A 16876-nucleotide genomic window follows, 5' to 3' on the forward strand; every position below is an offset into this window, starting at 1 on the left:
ATTCTCCGAGAGTGGAAGAAACCGGAGAAAAAAGGATCGTTACCACCAGCTTTAAAACGCAGGTATCCCTTTGAGGATGCAGCGGTTGATACCTGGGACAAGGCCCCTAAGCTAGATGCTGCGGTGGCAAAAGCGTCCAAAAAAGCCGCATTACCCTTTGAGGATATGGGGTCCCTTAAAGATCCGCTTGATAGGAAGGCAGACACCTTTCTTAAAGGTACCTGGGAGATGGCGGCTGGATCTCTGAGACCAGCGGTGGCCGCAACGTGTACAGGAAGATCCTTAATGGTCTGGCTGAGTCAGCTGGAGTCACAACTTAAGGAAGGTGCGTCCAGGAATACAATCCTGAATGCGCTCCCAGTAATTCAAGACGCTGCGGCCTTCCTGTCGGACGCTTCATTGGATTCTGTCAAGATGGCGGCCAGAGCAGCAGGTCTTTCCAACGCGGCTCGTAGAGCCTTATGGTTAAAATGTTGGTCCGGTGACATCCAATCAAGATCCAAGCTCTGCGCTATCCCATGTAAAGGGGAATATCTCTTCGGACCAACTCTGGATGACTTGCTTGAAAAAGCAGGTGATGATAAGAAGAAGTTCCCTAATCTGGCATCAGCATCTTACCGTCGCCCCTTCAACAGAAGGAGGTTTGGTCGCGGAAGGAAACGCGCGTCCTCACCCTCGAGAGATAATTTCAGATGGGAGGATAGACGCAAGAGAGGTACGGGCTATATGTTCCGCCGTTCCTCAAAAGAACGTAAAAAGTCAGACCAATGACTAGCAATCCCTGTGGGAGGGAGATTGGCAGCCTTCTCTTCCGCATGGTCTGACATCACTAATAGTGACTGGGTCCGAGGCATTATATCAGACGGTCTGAGACTGGAGTTTGACCATTGGCCTCGGGATAAGTTCAAATTAACCCCCTTACGTTCCTCCTCTATTGAACAAACGGCTTTGGAAGCTGAAGTCACCAATTTATGTCTTAAAAAGGTGCTGATTGAGATCCCAGATTCAGAAAGAGGAAGAGGGTTCTACTCTCCTCTATTTCTGATTCAAAAACCAGATAAGTCATTTAGGACCATCATTAATCTTAAATCTCTTAATGAATTCCTGGTTAATAAAACCTTCAAAATGGAGTCTATCAGTACTACAATAAAGATGTTGTTCAAACACTGCTTTATGGTAGTTGTAGATCTTAAGGACGCATACTATCATGTTCCTATCCATGAGAACTTCCAGAGGTTCCTGAGGGTGGCGGTGTCTATAGAGGGAATTGTTCGTCATTTTCAATATCGAGCCCTTCCCTTCGGCATTTCTGCAGCTCCTAGGGTATTTACCAAGGTAGTCGCTGAGGTTATGGCATATTTGCGAGAATCCGATATCCTCATAATACCTTATCTGGATGATTTCCTTATTGTGGGGAATTCAGCAGATCATTGCCTTTCGCAAGCAATGACAGCCATAGCCAAACTAGAACATCTGGGCTGGATTATAAATTATGACAAATCCCGTTTACAGCCCCTAAAAATTCAGAGATTCCTCGGACTGTTATTAAATTCAGAGACCCAACAATGCTGTTTGCCGCCTGATAAATTACTCCACATTCAACAACAGGTGTTGAAGGCGATTAATAAACCATCCATGACCCTTAGACAGGCTATGTCACTGTTAGGATCCCTAACTTCGTGCATTCCTGCCGTCCGTTGGGCCCAATTCCATACCAGACCTTTACAGTTTGAGGTTCTGGACAATGATAGAGCCTTACAGGGGTCCTTGCAGGGTCAGGTGACGTTAAGTCCAGTAGTACTTACATCTCTCAGATGGTGGCTAGTAGAAGGCAATCTGTCGGCAGGAGTTCCCTGGGTGACACATGTGACTCGTGTAATAACAACTGACGCCAGCCCTTCGGGATGGGGGGCGCACATGGGTGACATCGTAGTTCAAGGGCTATGGGACCCTCAAACATCAGCTTCCTCCAATCAGAGAGAATTAATGGCTATTGAGCTAGCAGTTAAAAAAACTCCTCGTGTATCTACAGGGTCACCATGTCAAGATCCTCTCCGACAACCGGGTGGCAGTAGCCTACGTAAACCACCAGGGTGGAACACACTCCGAATCTCTGATGGAAGTAGCAGACCGCCTTCTCCAGACAGCAGAGAGCAATTTACTATCTTTAACTGCTCTACATTTAAAAGGGAAAGAAAACATAAAAGCGGACTTTCTAAGCCGCAACACGTTAAAACAAGGGGAATGGTCCCTGAACAGAGACATCTTCGGTCAGATTGTCCACATGTGGGGTCATCCAGACGTGGACCTGTTTGCCACCAGGGACAACAGAAAAACAAAAAAATTCTGTTCTCTGAATCCCAGGGAGAATCCGTTGGCAGTGGACGCCTTCTTGATCAAATGGGACTTCCGTTTGGCTTATGCGTTTCCCCCGCTGGGCCTATTACCTCTTGTGGTCAGGAAAATAAGGGAGGACCGAGCAAGGGTCATACTGGTCGCCCCTTTCTGGCCCAAGAGAGCTTGGTTCGCGTGGCTCAGGACCATGTCGGTGGAAGACCCCTGGGTACTTCCGGACATTCCCAATTTACTCCATCAAGGTCCGATCACCCATCCGCAGGTGAAGGGGCTCCATTTGACGGCATGGTGTTTGAGAGGTCATTATTAAAAAACAGAGGTTTTTCCCCAAACTTAATTGATACCCTTATGAAGAGTAGAAAAAATATAACAACAAAGATCTACTCTAGAACCTGGAGGAAGTTCTTGGCCTCTTCAGATTTCAGAATTGAAGAAGGGTTACCAATTAACCAAATTTTAGAATTCCTGCAGAAAGGGTTAGAGTTAAACCTATCCACGAGTACACTAAAAGTACAAGTCTCAGCCCTGGGGGCCCTGTTTTCTTGTAACGTTGCTAATAACTATTGGGTATCAAGGTTTATAAAAGCTTCCAGTAGAGCTAGACCTATACACAAGAACAGGTCGGTACCTTGGGATCTCAACCTAGTCCTGTCAGCCTTGACTAGAGAACCGTTTGAGCCCTTACATTCTGCTTCAATTAAATTATTGTCCCTCAAGACAGCGTTCTTGGTAGCGATAACATCTGCTCGTAGAGTAGGGGACATTCAAGCGCTCTCTAGACTCTCCCCATATACAGAGTTTTTACAGGACAGAGTAGTCCTAAAACCGGACCCCGCCTATTTGCCAAAAGTCGCCTCACATTTTCACAGATCACAGGAGATAGTGTTACCATCATTTCTCCCTAACCCCTCTAACGCCAAAGAAGAACTACTCCATACATTAGATGTTAGGAGATGCCTGTTAGAATACATCACAGTCACTAACGCTTGGAAGAGAGAGGATGCGTTATTTTTATCCTTCCAAGGTCCTAGGAAAGGGCTTAGAGTTTCGAAGTTCACACTAGCGAAGTGGATTAGGGAGGCTATCTCTCTGGCTTATACTGCAGGTGGAGGTCCGGCTCCGCAGAATCTGAGGGCGCATTCCACCAGGGCCATGGCTACATCCTGGGCGGAAAGATCTGGAGTATCAATCGACCAGATATGTAAGGCAGCTACGTGGTCGTCCCCTTCCACCTTTTTCAAGCACTATCGGTTGGACTTGGGGTGCTCCTCTGATCTCACCTTCGGGTTAAGGGTGCTGCAGGCTATAGTCCCTCCCTAAGGTAGTTTTACATCTCTGTAATTCTCTCGTAGTGCTGTCATGGGAGTCCGAATAAAGCATTAAGCTACTTACGGGTAGCTGCGTTTTTCGGAGGCCCATGACAGCACCCTTAGTTCCCTCCCTATTCACGGGGGGTTGCACTTCCTATAATGTATATAATGAGATATATATATAGATCTCACGTGTGGTATTTGTATTGGATTAGTTTTGTATATAAACTGTATATAATATTTGTGTGCTACTAACCGCGGTAGTCCTCTCAGGCTCTAATATACAACTGATGCATAGGGAGAGGTGCCGCCCTTTTGTATCTCTGTAGGTTTCCTGTTCCTGAAGGGCGGATCCCCTCTCTCGTAGTGCTGTCATGGGCCTCCGAAAAACGCAGCTACCCGTAAGTAGCTTAATGCTTTTGCTGGGCAGTAAGGTTTTCTAAACCTATTCTGGGGCTGTTGAGTCTATAAGTAGCTATCACAATAACTGTAATAACTCACTGTTCATTATTGGTATTGGAGTACAATGGGTGTATTTCACTCTCTGTTTCTGCTGCATACCTCGTTTACCACATTCATACTCAAATTGGCCATTATATATCAGACACTCACTACAGTGATTATCTTTGCGGATCTCTTTAGATATCTATAATTCTTCTACTCTTTCGGATCATTTATATATGTAGTCTGGTTTTTACCTGGGACTTTGGTTCTTGGACTTCTGTATCCACCCTGGGAGTTTTTCTTTGGTGTTCTCCATGGTACTGTCTGGAGGGACGTAATGGAAAAAGGGAATTAGACCTACCGGTAATTCGGTTTCCAGGTAGTCCCTCAGGACAGCACCCTTATTTCCCTCCTTTATGTTTCTCTTTAGGCTTTCACGGGATTAATCTTCCGGCAGATCGTTCCTCTGTTGGGTCGCCATGGCTCGAGATTAAGATGAAGCCGTTAAATGGTTTATTACACACCTGTTTGTAAGGGCGCGTTTAGACCATTTCTTTCCATCCTTTTGTGGTACTTTGAAAAAACACTGGAGGGTGGTGGAGGTGAGAGGGGCCTTTTAACCTCTCTGTGATCCTGTTCCGCTATAGGTCAAGGAAGGACGACCTCCATGGTGTTGTTCTGGTCGTCCCTTTTTTTATGTTTCTTTTGGTGTAATGGCTTCTTCGTTGCAGAGTGGCCTTTCAGCCCGTGTTGATACAGTACTAGTTTCACTGTGGATAATGACACAACCTTACCAGCTTCCACCATCATCTTCACAAGGACTTTTGCTTTTGTCCCTGGATTGATTTGCACATGTGGAACCAAAGCATGCTCCTCTCTGGGACACATAACCAGTCTCCTTCCTGAGCGGTGTGATGGCTGGACATTACCATCTTTTTTGTAATTGCATATAATTGTTTGTAGAGATGAACAAGGCACCTTCAGGTATTTTGAAATTATACCCAAAGATGAGCCAGACTTATGCAATTCCACAATTCTCTTCCTGATATCTTGGCTGATTTCATTAGACTTTCCCATGATGCTACACAAAGAAGCAGTGTGTTTCAGATGTGCATTAAAATACATCAACAGTTGTCTCTCTAATTAACTCAGATGTTGCCAAAAAACAGAAGCTTCCAAACACATGAAATCATCATATGGGCCGTCCAGAATTGTTTAAAGGCATAGTAATCTTAGTGTATGTAAACTCTTGACTTTGCAGAAAGTAATAAAAATGCCTTAAAACATTCTCTATCTCATTATTCTGGCATTCGGCAAAGATTAATAATTATGGTAATCCTAATTGACCTAAAATAGGAAAGGTTTATTCTGATTTCGTTGCAGTAAAGTAAATGTTCAGCACAGCCCGGGGTGGAGGTGCATAAGAGTAGGTGCCCAGACCTTAAACGTGATCTAGAATATACTCAGCACACTCCAGGGAGTCTGATGCAAAAGGGTGTTTTAATACATACAGTATTCACATTCACAAACGTTTCGGTCTGCAAAGACCTTCATCAGTGTACTCTATTGTTTGAGCCACTGGAGGTAACACAGGGGAGTCTTGAAAATAGAGGGCTAAGCTAGCCGATCACGCCTGCAGAGGGCTGGAGGGTAGGAGAGGAGACGCGGTATCCACCGCAAGTCCGAAATGCTGGGACTTTTCGGATTTGCCCTCTGCAGGTGTGAATCGGCTAGCTTAGCCCTCTATTTTCAAGACTCCCCTGTGTTTCCTCCAGTTAACGAACGGCTAGTTTCAGCCCTCTATTCTTAAACAGCTGACCCTGTTTAACTCCAGTACCTGATGCAAAATCTCAAATGTAAAGGGTGAATAGCATACACCCCTTGGCTCAAATAACAGAGCACACTGATGAAGGTCTTTGCAGACCGAAACGTTTGTGAATGTGAATACTGTATGTATTAAAACACCTTTTATTCGGACTCCCATGACAGCACCACAAGACAGGAAACCCACAGATACAAAAGGGCAGCACTTCTCCCACGTATCAGTTGGTTTCCTGTTCCTAAAGGGACGGGATCCTACAGAATTTACAAAAGGATCCCAGGCCGGCCGGCCGACTCGGGTAGCGGGGGGTCTCCTACCTCGGCCTGTGCGGAGATCCTGGAGATGTCACAGTGGTCCTGGCAGGGCTGCACGGCAGTGACATTTCGGCAGGGAGCGGTCACCGGTGGTGTCCTGTCTCCGAGACCAGCGCTTGGGGAGTATGTCCCCTGGGTCTCCTCCACCCGGTGGGATGGTGTGTGCTGGGGGCTCTGTCTGCGGCGGCGGTGATATTTGGTGGTGCCACCCGGTGTGCTGCTGGTTAGCCCGGCGTCCCATGCTGCTCTAAGCGCCGACAGGAAGCGCTGGGAGCCGGGGTGACATCAGGGGCAGAGCCGGCGGTCACTTCCGGGTTTTCGGGGTCCCGCGCATGCGCGGTGCATCCAAGATGGCGGCGCCCACCGGTAATTGCACGCTGCTTACATTCAGACCCCGGGGACGACCTCCTGCACCTGGGGGAGGCAGGCAGCAAATCAGGGGAGCGCTTGGCATATCTGCTGACCGGAGGAGGGGTTATATGAAGAACTCCGGATCGTGGTTCCTTGCTTCTGGCCTCATATTGTGATGGAGGACAAGCATGAACAGCAGCCTCAGCTGCTGGAAGAGGTGTCTCAGAAGCCCAAAGGAAAGGAACGTGACAGAAAGAGTAGTGAATCTGGCCGCAAAAGCTCCTCCAGACAGGGGTCTGGAGCATCAGCCAGGAAGAAACCCCCTCATATTCCATTATCTTTCTTTGGGCAGCCGCTGGTAAGTGATCTTCGGGAAAGTTCACCCAGTGACGTGATTCCCCCTTATATGTTTTTTTTATAGGGGAAGAAATGCATCAGTAAGGCGAAACACAGAGAATGTGCCATCTGCGGGGTTCCCTTACCTGATTCGTGCCCTAAAAAACTATGTGCCCCCTGTATCCAGCAGACTGTGAGGTCTCCGGAAGGGGGAGGGGGTGAGAGCATTATATCTACATAGATTAGCTTGCCTTACTTGCCCCCTCAGGTAGCGGAAGAAGCCGCAAGTCTGAAAGAGATGGTCAGGATGGAAGTCAAACAATCCATTAAGTGCCTATCTCAAGCAGGAAGTTCTAATATAAAGCTCCATTGTTCTCCGATTCTTCAGCGGATGAGGATAGGGAGGAAGTTTTCTCCGGTTCAGCTGCATCGTCCTCTTCCTCGGACGAAGATACCGCTCGCTTTTGTCTACCCCTTGAGAGGATAGATAAGTTAGTTAAAGCCGTCAGAGGGACAATGGGCATAACAGAACCCAAACCCCAACTTTCCAAGGAGGAAATCATGTTTAGTGGATTGGAGCAAAAGAAACTTAGAGTTTTTCCGCTCAATGAAAAAATTAAAGAAATTATTAATAAGGAGTGGAAGAAGCCTGAGAAAAAAGGTGCCTTACCACGAGCACAGAAATGCAGGTATCCCTTTGATGACCCAGCAGTCATCAATTGGGAAAAAGCCCCTAAGTTGGATGCGGCAATAGCCAAAGTGGCAAAATGGGCGCCTCTCCCATTTGAGGATATGGGAACCCTTAAGGATCCCCTTGACAGGAAGGCGGACACTTTTCTAAAGGGTACCTGGGAAATGACGGCCGGTTCCTTAAGACCTGCGGTGGCTTCAACCTGTACAGCCAGATCAATGATGGTTTGGCTGGATCAGTTAGAGACCCAGTTGAAAGAGGGAGCTTCTAGGGACTCTATCCTTACTGCTTTACTGGTGATTCAGGAGGCAGCTGCCTTCTTGTTGGATGCTTCCATTGACTCTGTTTAAATGGCTGCTAGAGCAGCAGGACTCTCGAATGCGGCTAGGAGAGCCCTGTGGTTAAAATGCTGGCCAGGTGATATACAAACGAGATCAAAGCTTTGTGCCATTCCGTGCAAAGGAGAATATTTATTTGGTCCCGCCTTGGATGAACTCCTAGAGAAAGCAGGAGACGACAAAAAGAAGTTCCCTAATCTATTTGGGTCCTATCGTCGTCCCTTTAAAAAGAAGAGATTTGGTTGGGGAAGAAAGCATGCCTTTTCACCCGTAAGAGATAGATCTAGATGGGATGATAGACGTAGAAGAGGTACAGGATATATGTTCCGTCGTTCTTCAAAGGAGAGAAAGAAGGAGGACTAGGACTAGGACTAGGAATCCCGGTGGGGGGTAGACTATTGCATTTCTATTCAGAATGGTCAGAGATCACAAATAGTGTTTGGGTACAAAACACTATTTCTCGGGGTCTCACTCTTGAGTTTATACGTACCCCACGGGATAATTTTAAATTAACTCCTTTACGTTCTTCTCCCCTGGAACAATCTGCTTTAGAAGAAGAGGTGTGGTTTCTTTGTTCTAAAAAAGTCCTTATAGAGGTTCCAAAGTCTGATATAGGAAAGGGATTTTATTCTCCCCTGTTTCTTATTGAGAAGTCTGATAAGACTTAAAGGACCATTATAAATCTCAGACATCTTAATAGTTACCTGTGTAAACATACCTTTAAGATGGAGTCCATCAACTCAACAATAAAGATGCTGTTCAAAAATTGTTTTGTGGTAGTAGTCGATTTAAAAGACGCGAAGGTCATTCTGATTGCTCCCTTCTGGCCAAGGAGAACCTGGGCGGAAGGGTCTGGAGTGTCAATCGACCACATATGTAAGGCGGCCACATGGTCATCCCCTTCCACCTTTTTTAAACACTATCGGTTGGACTTGGGGTTCTCCTCAGATCTCACCTTCGGGTTAAGGGTGCTGCAGTCTGTAGTCCCTCCCTAAAATGGCTTACATCTCTGTAAATCTCTCGTGGTGCTGTCAAGGGAGTCCGAATAAAGCATTAAGCTACTTACCGCTAGCGGCATTTTTCGGAGGCCCATGACAGCACCCTTAGTTCCCTCCCTAATCACGTGGGGGTTGCACTTCCTTTAAGAAAAAAAAAAAAGACGGGGTGTCTCACTTGTGATATCTGGATTGTTACTTTATTAAAGATATTGTATTTAATTGTATATAATGTCGTGTTTGCTTATCATTAACTGTGGTAGTCCTCTCAGGCTCTGTAATCCAACTGATACGTGGGAGAGGTGCCGCCCTTTTGTATCTGTGGGTTTCCTGTTCCTAAGGGGCGGATCCCCTCTCTCGTGATGTTGTCATGGGCCTCCGAAAAATGCCGCTACCGGTAAGTAGCTTAATACTTTAGCATCAGACTCCCTGGAGTGTGCTGAGTATATTCTATATTCTGATTTCATGTCAGATATTGAGAAAAACATGCATATGTGTCTTTTTATATAGTGTATGGAAACTTCTAGTTTCAGCTGTAGCTCCTATGCTTTTCTATGTGCCACCATCAAATCCAACTACAAGCAAACACTTTCTATAACCTGATCATAATTTCTATGCGTTCTATCTGCCCAGTTTCTTGATAACTTTTGCTGTGGCTCAAGCATTTCCACAAATAAGGATACAGTGGACTTAGGCTATGTGCACACTTTGCAGATTTGCCTGCGGATTTTTCTGAACTAAATCCGCAGCTCTTGGCAGAAAACGCAGATGCGGTTTTGGTGCGGTTTTCATTGCGGTTTTCTCTGCAGATTGTCTGCGTTTTTGACATCAAATAAAGCTTTTGAAACTTGACAAAGTTCAGTAAGAAAAAAAAAAAATGATGTAATTTCCTTGTCCAACCCCTTCTTCTTTCATCCTCCATTTTCTGAAAACATCACAATGAGTGGAAGTAACCTTGACAGCGCTCAGCAGAACGTAGGCACATCAGGCCGCAGATACAGCTCCGCAGGCCACACCGGATTCTTATGCTGGGGTTGCTGCTGCAAATACTGAATTATCGTAGACAGCAGGTAAGCTAAAGTGCATTTTTTTTTTGTTTTTTTTAGCGCTAACATATTCCACAGCGCTTTGTATACATCTTATTTTTTTAAATTATTTTTCACAGTGTTGTGTTCTAAAAATATATATATATTTGGTTTTATTTCAGAGGAAGCAGCAGCAGAGAAGACGTGCACGAAAAAGACTATGGGTGCACCCGCTTGTCCCCGAATGTGCACTAAAGGTCCATTTTTATGTACTTTACAACGATTTGAGGAGGTAATTGAAATACATGAAAAGACAAATTTATGTTTTTCCACAAATGTAATGATATGTTAAGTAACCATTTTTTTTTCTTTTTACATTTTCAGATATCCTGAAAAATTCATATAATTCTGCCGTCTCTCCATCCCGGCGTTCGACCGACTTCTGGCAATACTGTCGCCCCATCTGACAATGCAAGATACAGTGATGAGGAAGGCCATCTCTGCTGAGGAAAGGCTGCTCATCACCTTGCGGTAAGTAAGTAATTTTTGGGTTGAATGTCATTAGGCCTCTTTCACATGTTAGTGTGTCTGGTATATGTGATGAAAGTTTTCACATGTCCCGGAGACACTGACAAACTTAGACACAGTCATCTATGCACATGTCAGTGCGTTTTCGGCGGCCGTATGTCTGCGGGCAAAACACGCTGACATGCAATTTTTTTCCATTTGCATGTTCACTTTCAACAAAGTGTCCCGCACACGTGCACACGGAGAACACACATTGATGTCTTCTGTGTGACACACATTGCACTGGTGAAGAAGTGCTACAGGAAGCGCTGTTCCCTGACGGCAGGTGAAGATGTTGTCATCATTCTTCCCTGCTCTGCATGATTTCAGCGCCATCAGGGAAGAATGGGATTTGTTTTCATCACCTGACACCGCTAACTGTGCTTACTGTATCGCTTTTATCCCTGCTAGCCATCCGTGTGGGAAGGATTCAGCACATGGGCCGCACACACACATGGACATGGATATCTCTGGTATTGTGTTTTACGGTACCGGAAATATCATGTTTAAAGCACACCAGGAAACTGTAACCATTTTTGCTTGCTAGCAGATGTGACCACTGTATTTTACGCCTTATCTTCAGCATTCTATAATTAAGGCCCTGGGTCAGTGGAGATAGATCATACCCGTGTGTGGGGTGCTATCGTGTAATGTTATCCCATCTTGCTGTGTCCAGGTCATGCGCCTCCCTTGTTTCGATACCACTCTTCTGCACAGACGTACTTTATTGTCCTGATGAGGATAGAGCAAAGTGCGCAGATGTGCATGCGCTTGGCCTCTCACCTTTCCTTGCCTTCGCTCACTGCAGGACTTACTTCTGCCCTCAACAGGCCCGATTAGTGCGTTTAAGCAAGCAGGAGGGCGGCATCATTGCCTAAACATTGGAGTGGCTGGACACGGACCTGCAAGTCCCATCTGATGTCACTGGCGGTTTATTTATTGATACCCTTTGTGTTGTGCCGGGTTGCTAAGGCCAGCATTATAGAATGCTTTACATAAAATATGAAATGTGCTGGACGCATATTATAGTGCCCATAACTGCTGACAGCTGTCCTTATATTTTTGTGTGACTTTTTTAATATTCTTTTTTGTTTCTTTGCAGATTTTTGGCGACAGGAGAGAGCTATACATCCCTGCACCTCCAATTTAGGGTTGGTAAGTCCACCATCTCTAAAATTGTGAGGTGCACATGTACCGTCATCTGGCAGAAGTTGCAGCCCATGGTGATGCCTTCCCCAACCGAGGAGACTTGGCTGCAGGTTGCAGCAGGCTTTCAGTCTGTGACCAATTTCCCAAATTGCATAGGTGCAGTCGATGGTAAACATGTAAGGGTTCAGCAGCCGCCACGATCAGGATCACGCTTCTTTAATTATAAGAAGTATTTTTCTGTGGTCCTGATGGCGGTGGCGGATGCCCATTACAAATTTGTTGCCATTGATGTTGTTGCCTATGGCAGTACTTGGGGATTCTCGGGTGTTGCAAACGTCACAGATTGGGATGCAAATTCTTCAAGATGGCGGAACGCTCCCAGTACCCTTTGTGTTGGTATCTGATGAGGCATTTCCCTTAACGACAACCCTGCTGCGCCCATACCCACGAAGGGGACTGAATGCCCGGCGGAGGATTTTTAATTATCGGCTGAGTCGTGCATGCAGATATGTGGAATGCACCTTTGGGATCATGAGTAGTCAGTGGAGGATCTTTCACACTGCCATCCAGCTGGATACTGACACCGTTGACACTGTGATTAAGGCTTGCTGTGTACTCCACAACTACGCTCGTGAGTACAACACTGACGTAGATGTGGAGTACCAGCAGCCAGTATTTAATCCAGTGGTCAACGTGGGTCTGGGAAGGCCGTCCAACTCTTATGTGCGTGTGAGAGAAACCTTCACTGACTACTTTGAGTCCTGAAGGTGCCGTGCACTGGCAATACTCCTGTGCTGGTGTTGGGCAGCCTGAGCAGCAGAGAAGGATGGAAGAACTATGACCGACCAATAAAAGATGGCAAGATCGTTACCAAAAGCTAGAAGTAGTGAAGATCCCTATGAATCGACTTCAAGATAATTTTTTATTTTTTTTTAATTTTTGTTAAAAATTTACTTCAAAATTGAGGTTAATAAAAAAATAAAATAAATTGTTACTTGCATGTGGTGATTTTTCAATTTAATACGTGTTGATTGTTGATCAAAAAATGTATGATTCTTCACCATCCCATTTTTCAGTGGCCATATACCGATCACACAACCCCCATCCCATAGTCAAGTGACCACATACCCATGACACCTTTGGACATAGAGGCCTTGTCCCCTTACGTAAAAGTATATGAAAACCAGAGATGACATTTCTAAACATAACTTTATTTTACCAGCAATAAACAAATTATGACAAACGTTGTCATAAATTTTTCAATATGAAACTAACAGAACTGGCCCTTGTCTTTGCAACGTGCAACTTGACCATTAACATTTTGAAATACTTCAAAAACAAATTACAGACTACTGCAAGTAGGTATATTCTGGACAATACCCATAGGTAGCAGGGTCTGTCTGCAAATTTCCAGCCAGCAATGATCCCAGTTGTTGGGTCTTTCCTCCTTCTGCATAACTTGGGACTGATCGATTGCTTGAGTAAGAGGGCTGTCTTGCTTGTGGTTCCCTGTGTGGTCTATGTCGGGGCCGAAAGAGCTCCAACACCCCCATTAACACCTCGTCATACGGAACAATTGGGGCAGGGTCCTCCAAAGCGGTGAGAGACATTTGGCACATTGACATAAACACTGACTGCCTATCCGGTGGCAGTGAGCGAGTCTTGCGAGCAATAATTAAGCCAAAGAAGTCGCAATGGTCCTCTGTTGATGGTTTTTTAAGCAAATCGAGTGTATCTGTCGCTATCTGCACCGTTTTGTCCTCATATTTCGTCTGTTTTTTTTTTACTCTGCTCTCCTGCCACCGTATAGTCAGCTCTCTTCTCCGTTACCACAGCTTCTGCTGAACCAGATGGTCCTACAGCTGCTGAAGTGGAAGAGCCTGTTGCAGCAGCTGCTGAACATGTGGCACCACCAGAAGCTGTGGTAATGGAGTGAGAAATGGTCCCTCCCGCTCTAGACGAAGTTCCTGCTCCATCTTCTGAGGCGTCGGAGTCAGACACTGTAGGCTCTGGGGTCGAAATATTGCCTTCAGTCCTGTGGGAAAAAGAGAGAAAAATAATTACTTAATACGGTATTGTACAAGGCTGCGAAGGAGCAAAGTTGTAGACGCAGCAAAAAGGCTGCTCCATCAAAATGGATGTCCAATATTTTGGTTGTGTGGTGATAACGCATGTTCTCATGACAGTCATGCGCTAGCACCACATGTTATCAATACAATGTGCTAGTTATCTTGCGGAGTCAAAGCGCAAATGCAAGATTAATACACATGGTGTGGTGTCAAAAAACATTAAGCACGTGTGGTGCCGCAGGTATGACACCTCCATCTTTGTAAGCATAGTGCAGACGGGATTTATGAAAATCCTCTCTTCACTATACCATCACATGTGGATGTTGCTTATTGAACGCTGTGGCAGGACACCGTGTTCTATACGCAGCCAACTGTGCAAGACCACATGGAAACATTGAGGCTACATGTATATTTAGAAATTACCTCCGCAATGTGCCGCTGGTGATTAGGAACTGAAGCTCGTCATAGAATGGGAACGTTGTCCTATTGGGCGATGATCCACTTTTGTCACAGGAATTGAGATACTTCTGGAAACGGTCCCTGACAGATCTCCATCTTTGCTTTATATCTTTTTCTAAGAAAAAAACATATATACTGTATATACTCGAGTATAAGCCGAGATTATCAGCCCATTTTTTTTGGCTGAAAGTGCCCCTCTCAGCTTATACTCGAGTCATGGTAGGTGGGGGGGGTCGGCAGGTGAAGGGGAACGACGACTGTCACATACTCACCTGCTCCTGGCGCTGTCCCTGCATGTCCCATGGTCTCCGGTGCCGGCAGCTTCTTCCCTTGTTCAGCGGTCACGTGGTACCGCTCATTAAAGTAATGAATATGGACTCCACTCCCATAGGGGTGGAGCCACATATTCATTACTGTAATGAGCGGTACCAGTGACCGCTGAACAGAGGAAGAAGCTGCCGACTCCCGGAGACCATCTGTCCTTGAGAAGCTGCCAGGGACCACGCTGGGAGCAGGTGAGTATTTCATTTTCACCTTTGCTCGTTCCACCGTCGCTCCGTCTTCCGCGTCCTCTTCAGAGACTGTTCAGGTCAGAGGGCGCGATGACATATTAGTGTGCGCACCGCCCTCTGCCTGAACAGTCAGTGCGGAGAGACGGGACGCTGAGCAGCAACGAGCAGCGACGAGAGGTGAGTATGTCATTTTTCTTTTTATTGCAGCAGCATTACATGTGGCACATTGTTATATGGAGCATCTTATGGGGCCATAATGAACTGTATGGAGCATTATGTGTGGCACATTGTTATATGGAGCATCTTATGGGGCCATAATGAACTGTATGGAGCATTATGTGTGGCACATTGTTATATGGAGCATCTTATGGGGCCATAATGTACTGTATGGAGCATTATATGTGGCATATTTTTATATGGAGCATCTTATGGGGCCATAATCAGCATTTGTGCAGCATTATATGGGCCAAATATCTGTATGGAGCATCTTATGAGGCCATAATCAGCATTCGTGCAGCATTATATGGGGCATAATAGTCTATGGAGCATCTTATGGGGCCATAATCAGCATTTGTGCAGCATTATATGGGGCATATTTTAATGTGGAGCATCTTATGGAGCCCATCATAAATTTTATGGAGCATTATATGGGGCATATTTTGTATGGAGCGTCTTATGGGGCCCATCATGAACTGTATGGAGCATTATATGGGGCTCCTGATTCAATATGGATATTCAAAAACACTTAACCTACTGATTTCTCAATTAATTTTACTTTTATTGGCATCTATTTTTATTTTTGACATTTACGGGTAGCTGCTGCATTTCCCACCCTAGGCTTATACTCGAGTCATTAAGTTTTCCCAGTTTTTTTGTTGCAAAATTAGGGGTCTCAGATTATACTCGGGTCGGCTTATACTCGAGTATATACGGTATATTCAAATTACATTTTTTATAAACTCTAATAATAATTAGTAAATAACATTCTAATTACCAATTTGCAATTGCCTGCCCCCCGAATAAGAATCCCATTCAGGCTAAAGGTCTCGAAATATTTTGGTCCAGGAAAGGTCCCTATAGTGATTGTCCTTTTAACACTCGGCCGCAGGGTCCCAAATGGCTGGATATTCACGAACCTACAATGAATACAATAGTGTCATTAGATACTATATCCAACAGCGAAGTAAGCTTAAAGAAAATATGTGTAAATTTTGGGATATATTTAGATGTCATCCACAACGTAACCCAAGGACAAACAAGAAACCCAAACACCAAATAAGATAAAACAAACACAAAGAAAACATAACAGCAGGCCGAACAGAAGAACCCAGTCATGTAACTTCAAACTCATGGGCAACAATGCGAAAGGTAACTGGGCCCCCTAATTTTTTAAATCTTTTGCCTCTTCAGCGCTACTTTCCATTACTGGATGCACATAGGAACAAAGCTTGTAGCCGTTCACAGCGTTGCTAAAGCATCCTGGACCATGAATGGGGCATTCAATGATTGAGCCCACAGTAATAGGGACACATGCGGCAGCAGCGGCTGAGTATCGGGGTATCAGGGGCAGTAATAGGGACACATATGGCAGCAGCGGCTGAGTATTGGGGTATCGGGCAATAATAGGGACACATACGGCAGCAGCGGCTTAGTATTGGGGTATTAGGGGCAGTAATAGAGACACAGTCTATTTATAAAGGGCAAAAAAAAAGGCGCTGGGCCTGGATGTTCCCAGGCTGTATTAAACCACAGCTGTCTGCGTAGCCTTTCTGGGTCTAAAATATAGGGAAATCCCCCCCCCCCCCCCAAAAAAAAAAAAAGACGTGGGGTCCCCCTATATTTTTAGGCCAGAAAGGCTAGGCAGACAGCTGTGGGCCAATATTTGTTGCCTGGGAAGGGGTTAAAATACTACCCATGGATCTTCCCAGGCTATTAATATCAGCCCACAGCTGACTGTGTAGCCTTTCTGGGTATAAAATATAGGGGGGCCCCCAAAAAAAAGACGTAGGGTCCCCCTATATTTTTTGGCCAGAAAGGCTGTGCAGACAGCTGCGGACTGATATTCATAGCCGAGGAACGGTCCATGGATATTTGCCCCCCCCCTCCCCCCCGGGCTACAAATAACAGCTCACAGCCGCC

General features: G+C 45.5%; 1 protein-coding gene and 1 long non-coding RNA gene across 4 annotated transcripts in view; both read left to right on the top strand.

Annotated features, from left to right (window-relative positions):
- Window positions 1-16876, top strand: part of VPS16 (VPS16 core subunit of CORVET and HOPS complexes) — a 508307-nt gene that overhangs the window by 205471 nt on the left and 285960 nt on the right. The window lies entirely within an intron of this gene.
- On the top strand, window positions 9484-12713 carry LOC143785134 (uncharacterized). 2 transcript variants are annotated; one of them, XR_013217955.1, is made up of 4 exons: window positions 9484-10026; window positions 10164-10273; window positions 10366-10512; window positions 11651-12713. It is a non-coding gene; the product is annotated as an uncharacterized LOC143785134 (long non-coding RNA). The 2 variants fall into 2 exon arrangements; XR_013217954.1 differs by lacking the exon at window positions 11651-12713 and having other exon boundaries at window positions 10366-10728.

This window comes from Ranitomeya variabilis, chromosome 7, assembly GCF_051348905.1.
Source record: "Ranitomeya variabilis isolate aRanVar5 chromosome 7, aRanVar5.hap1, whole genome shotgun sequence".
NCBI lineage: Eukaryota > Metazoa > Chordata > Amphibia > Anura > Dendrobatidae > Ranitomeya > Ranitomeya variabilis.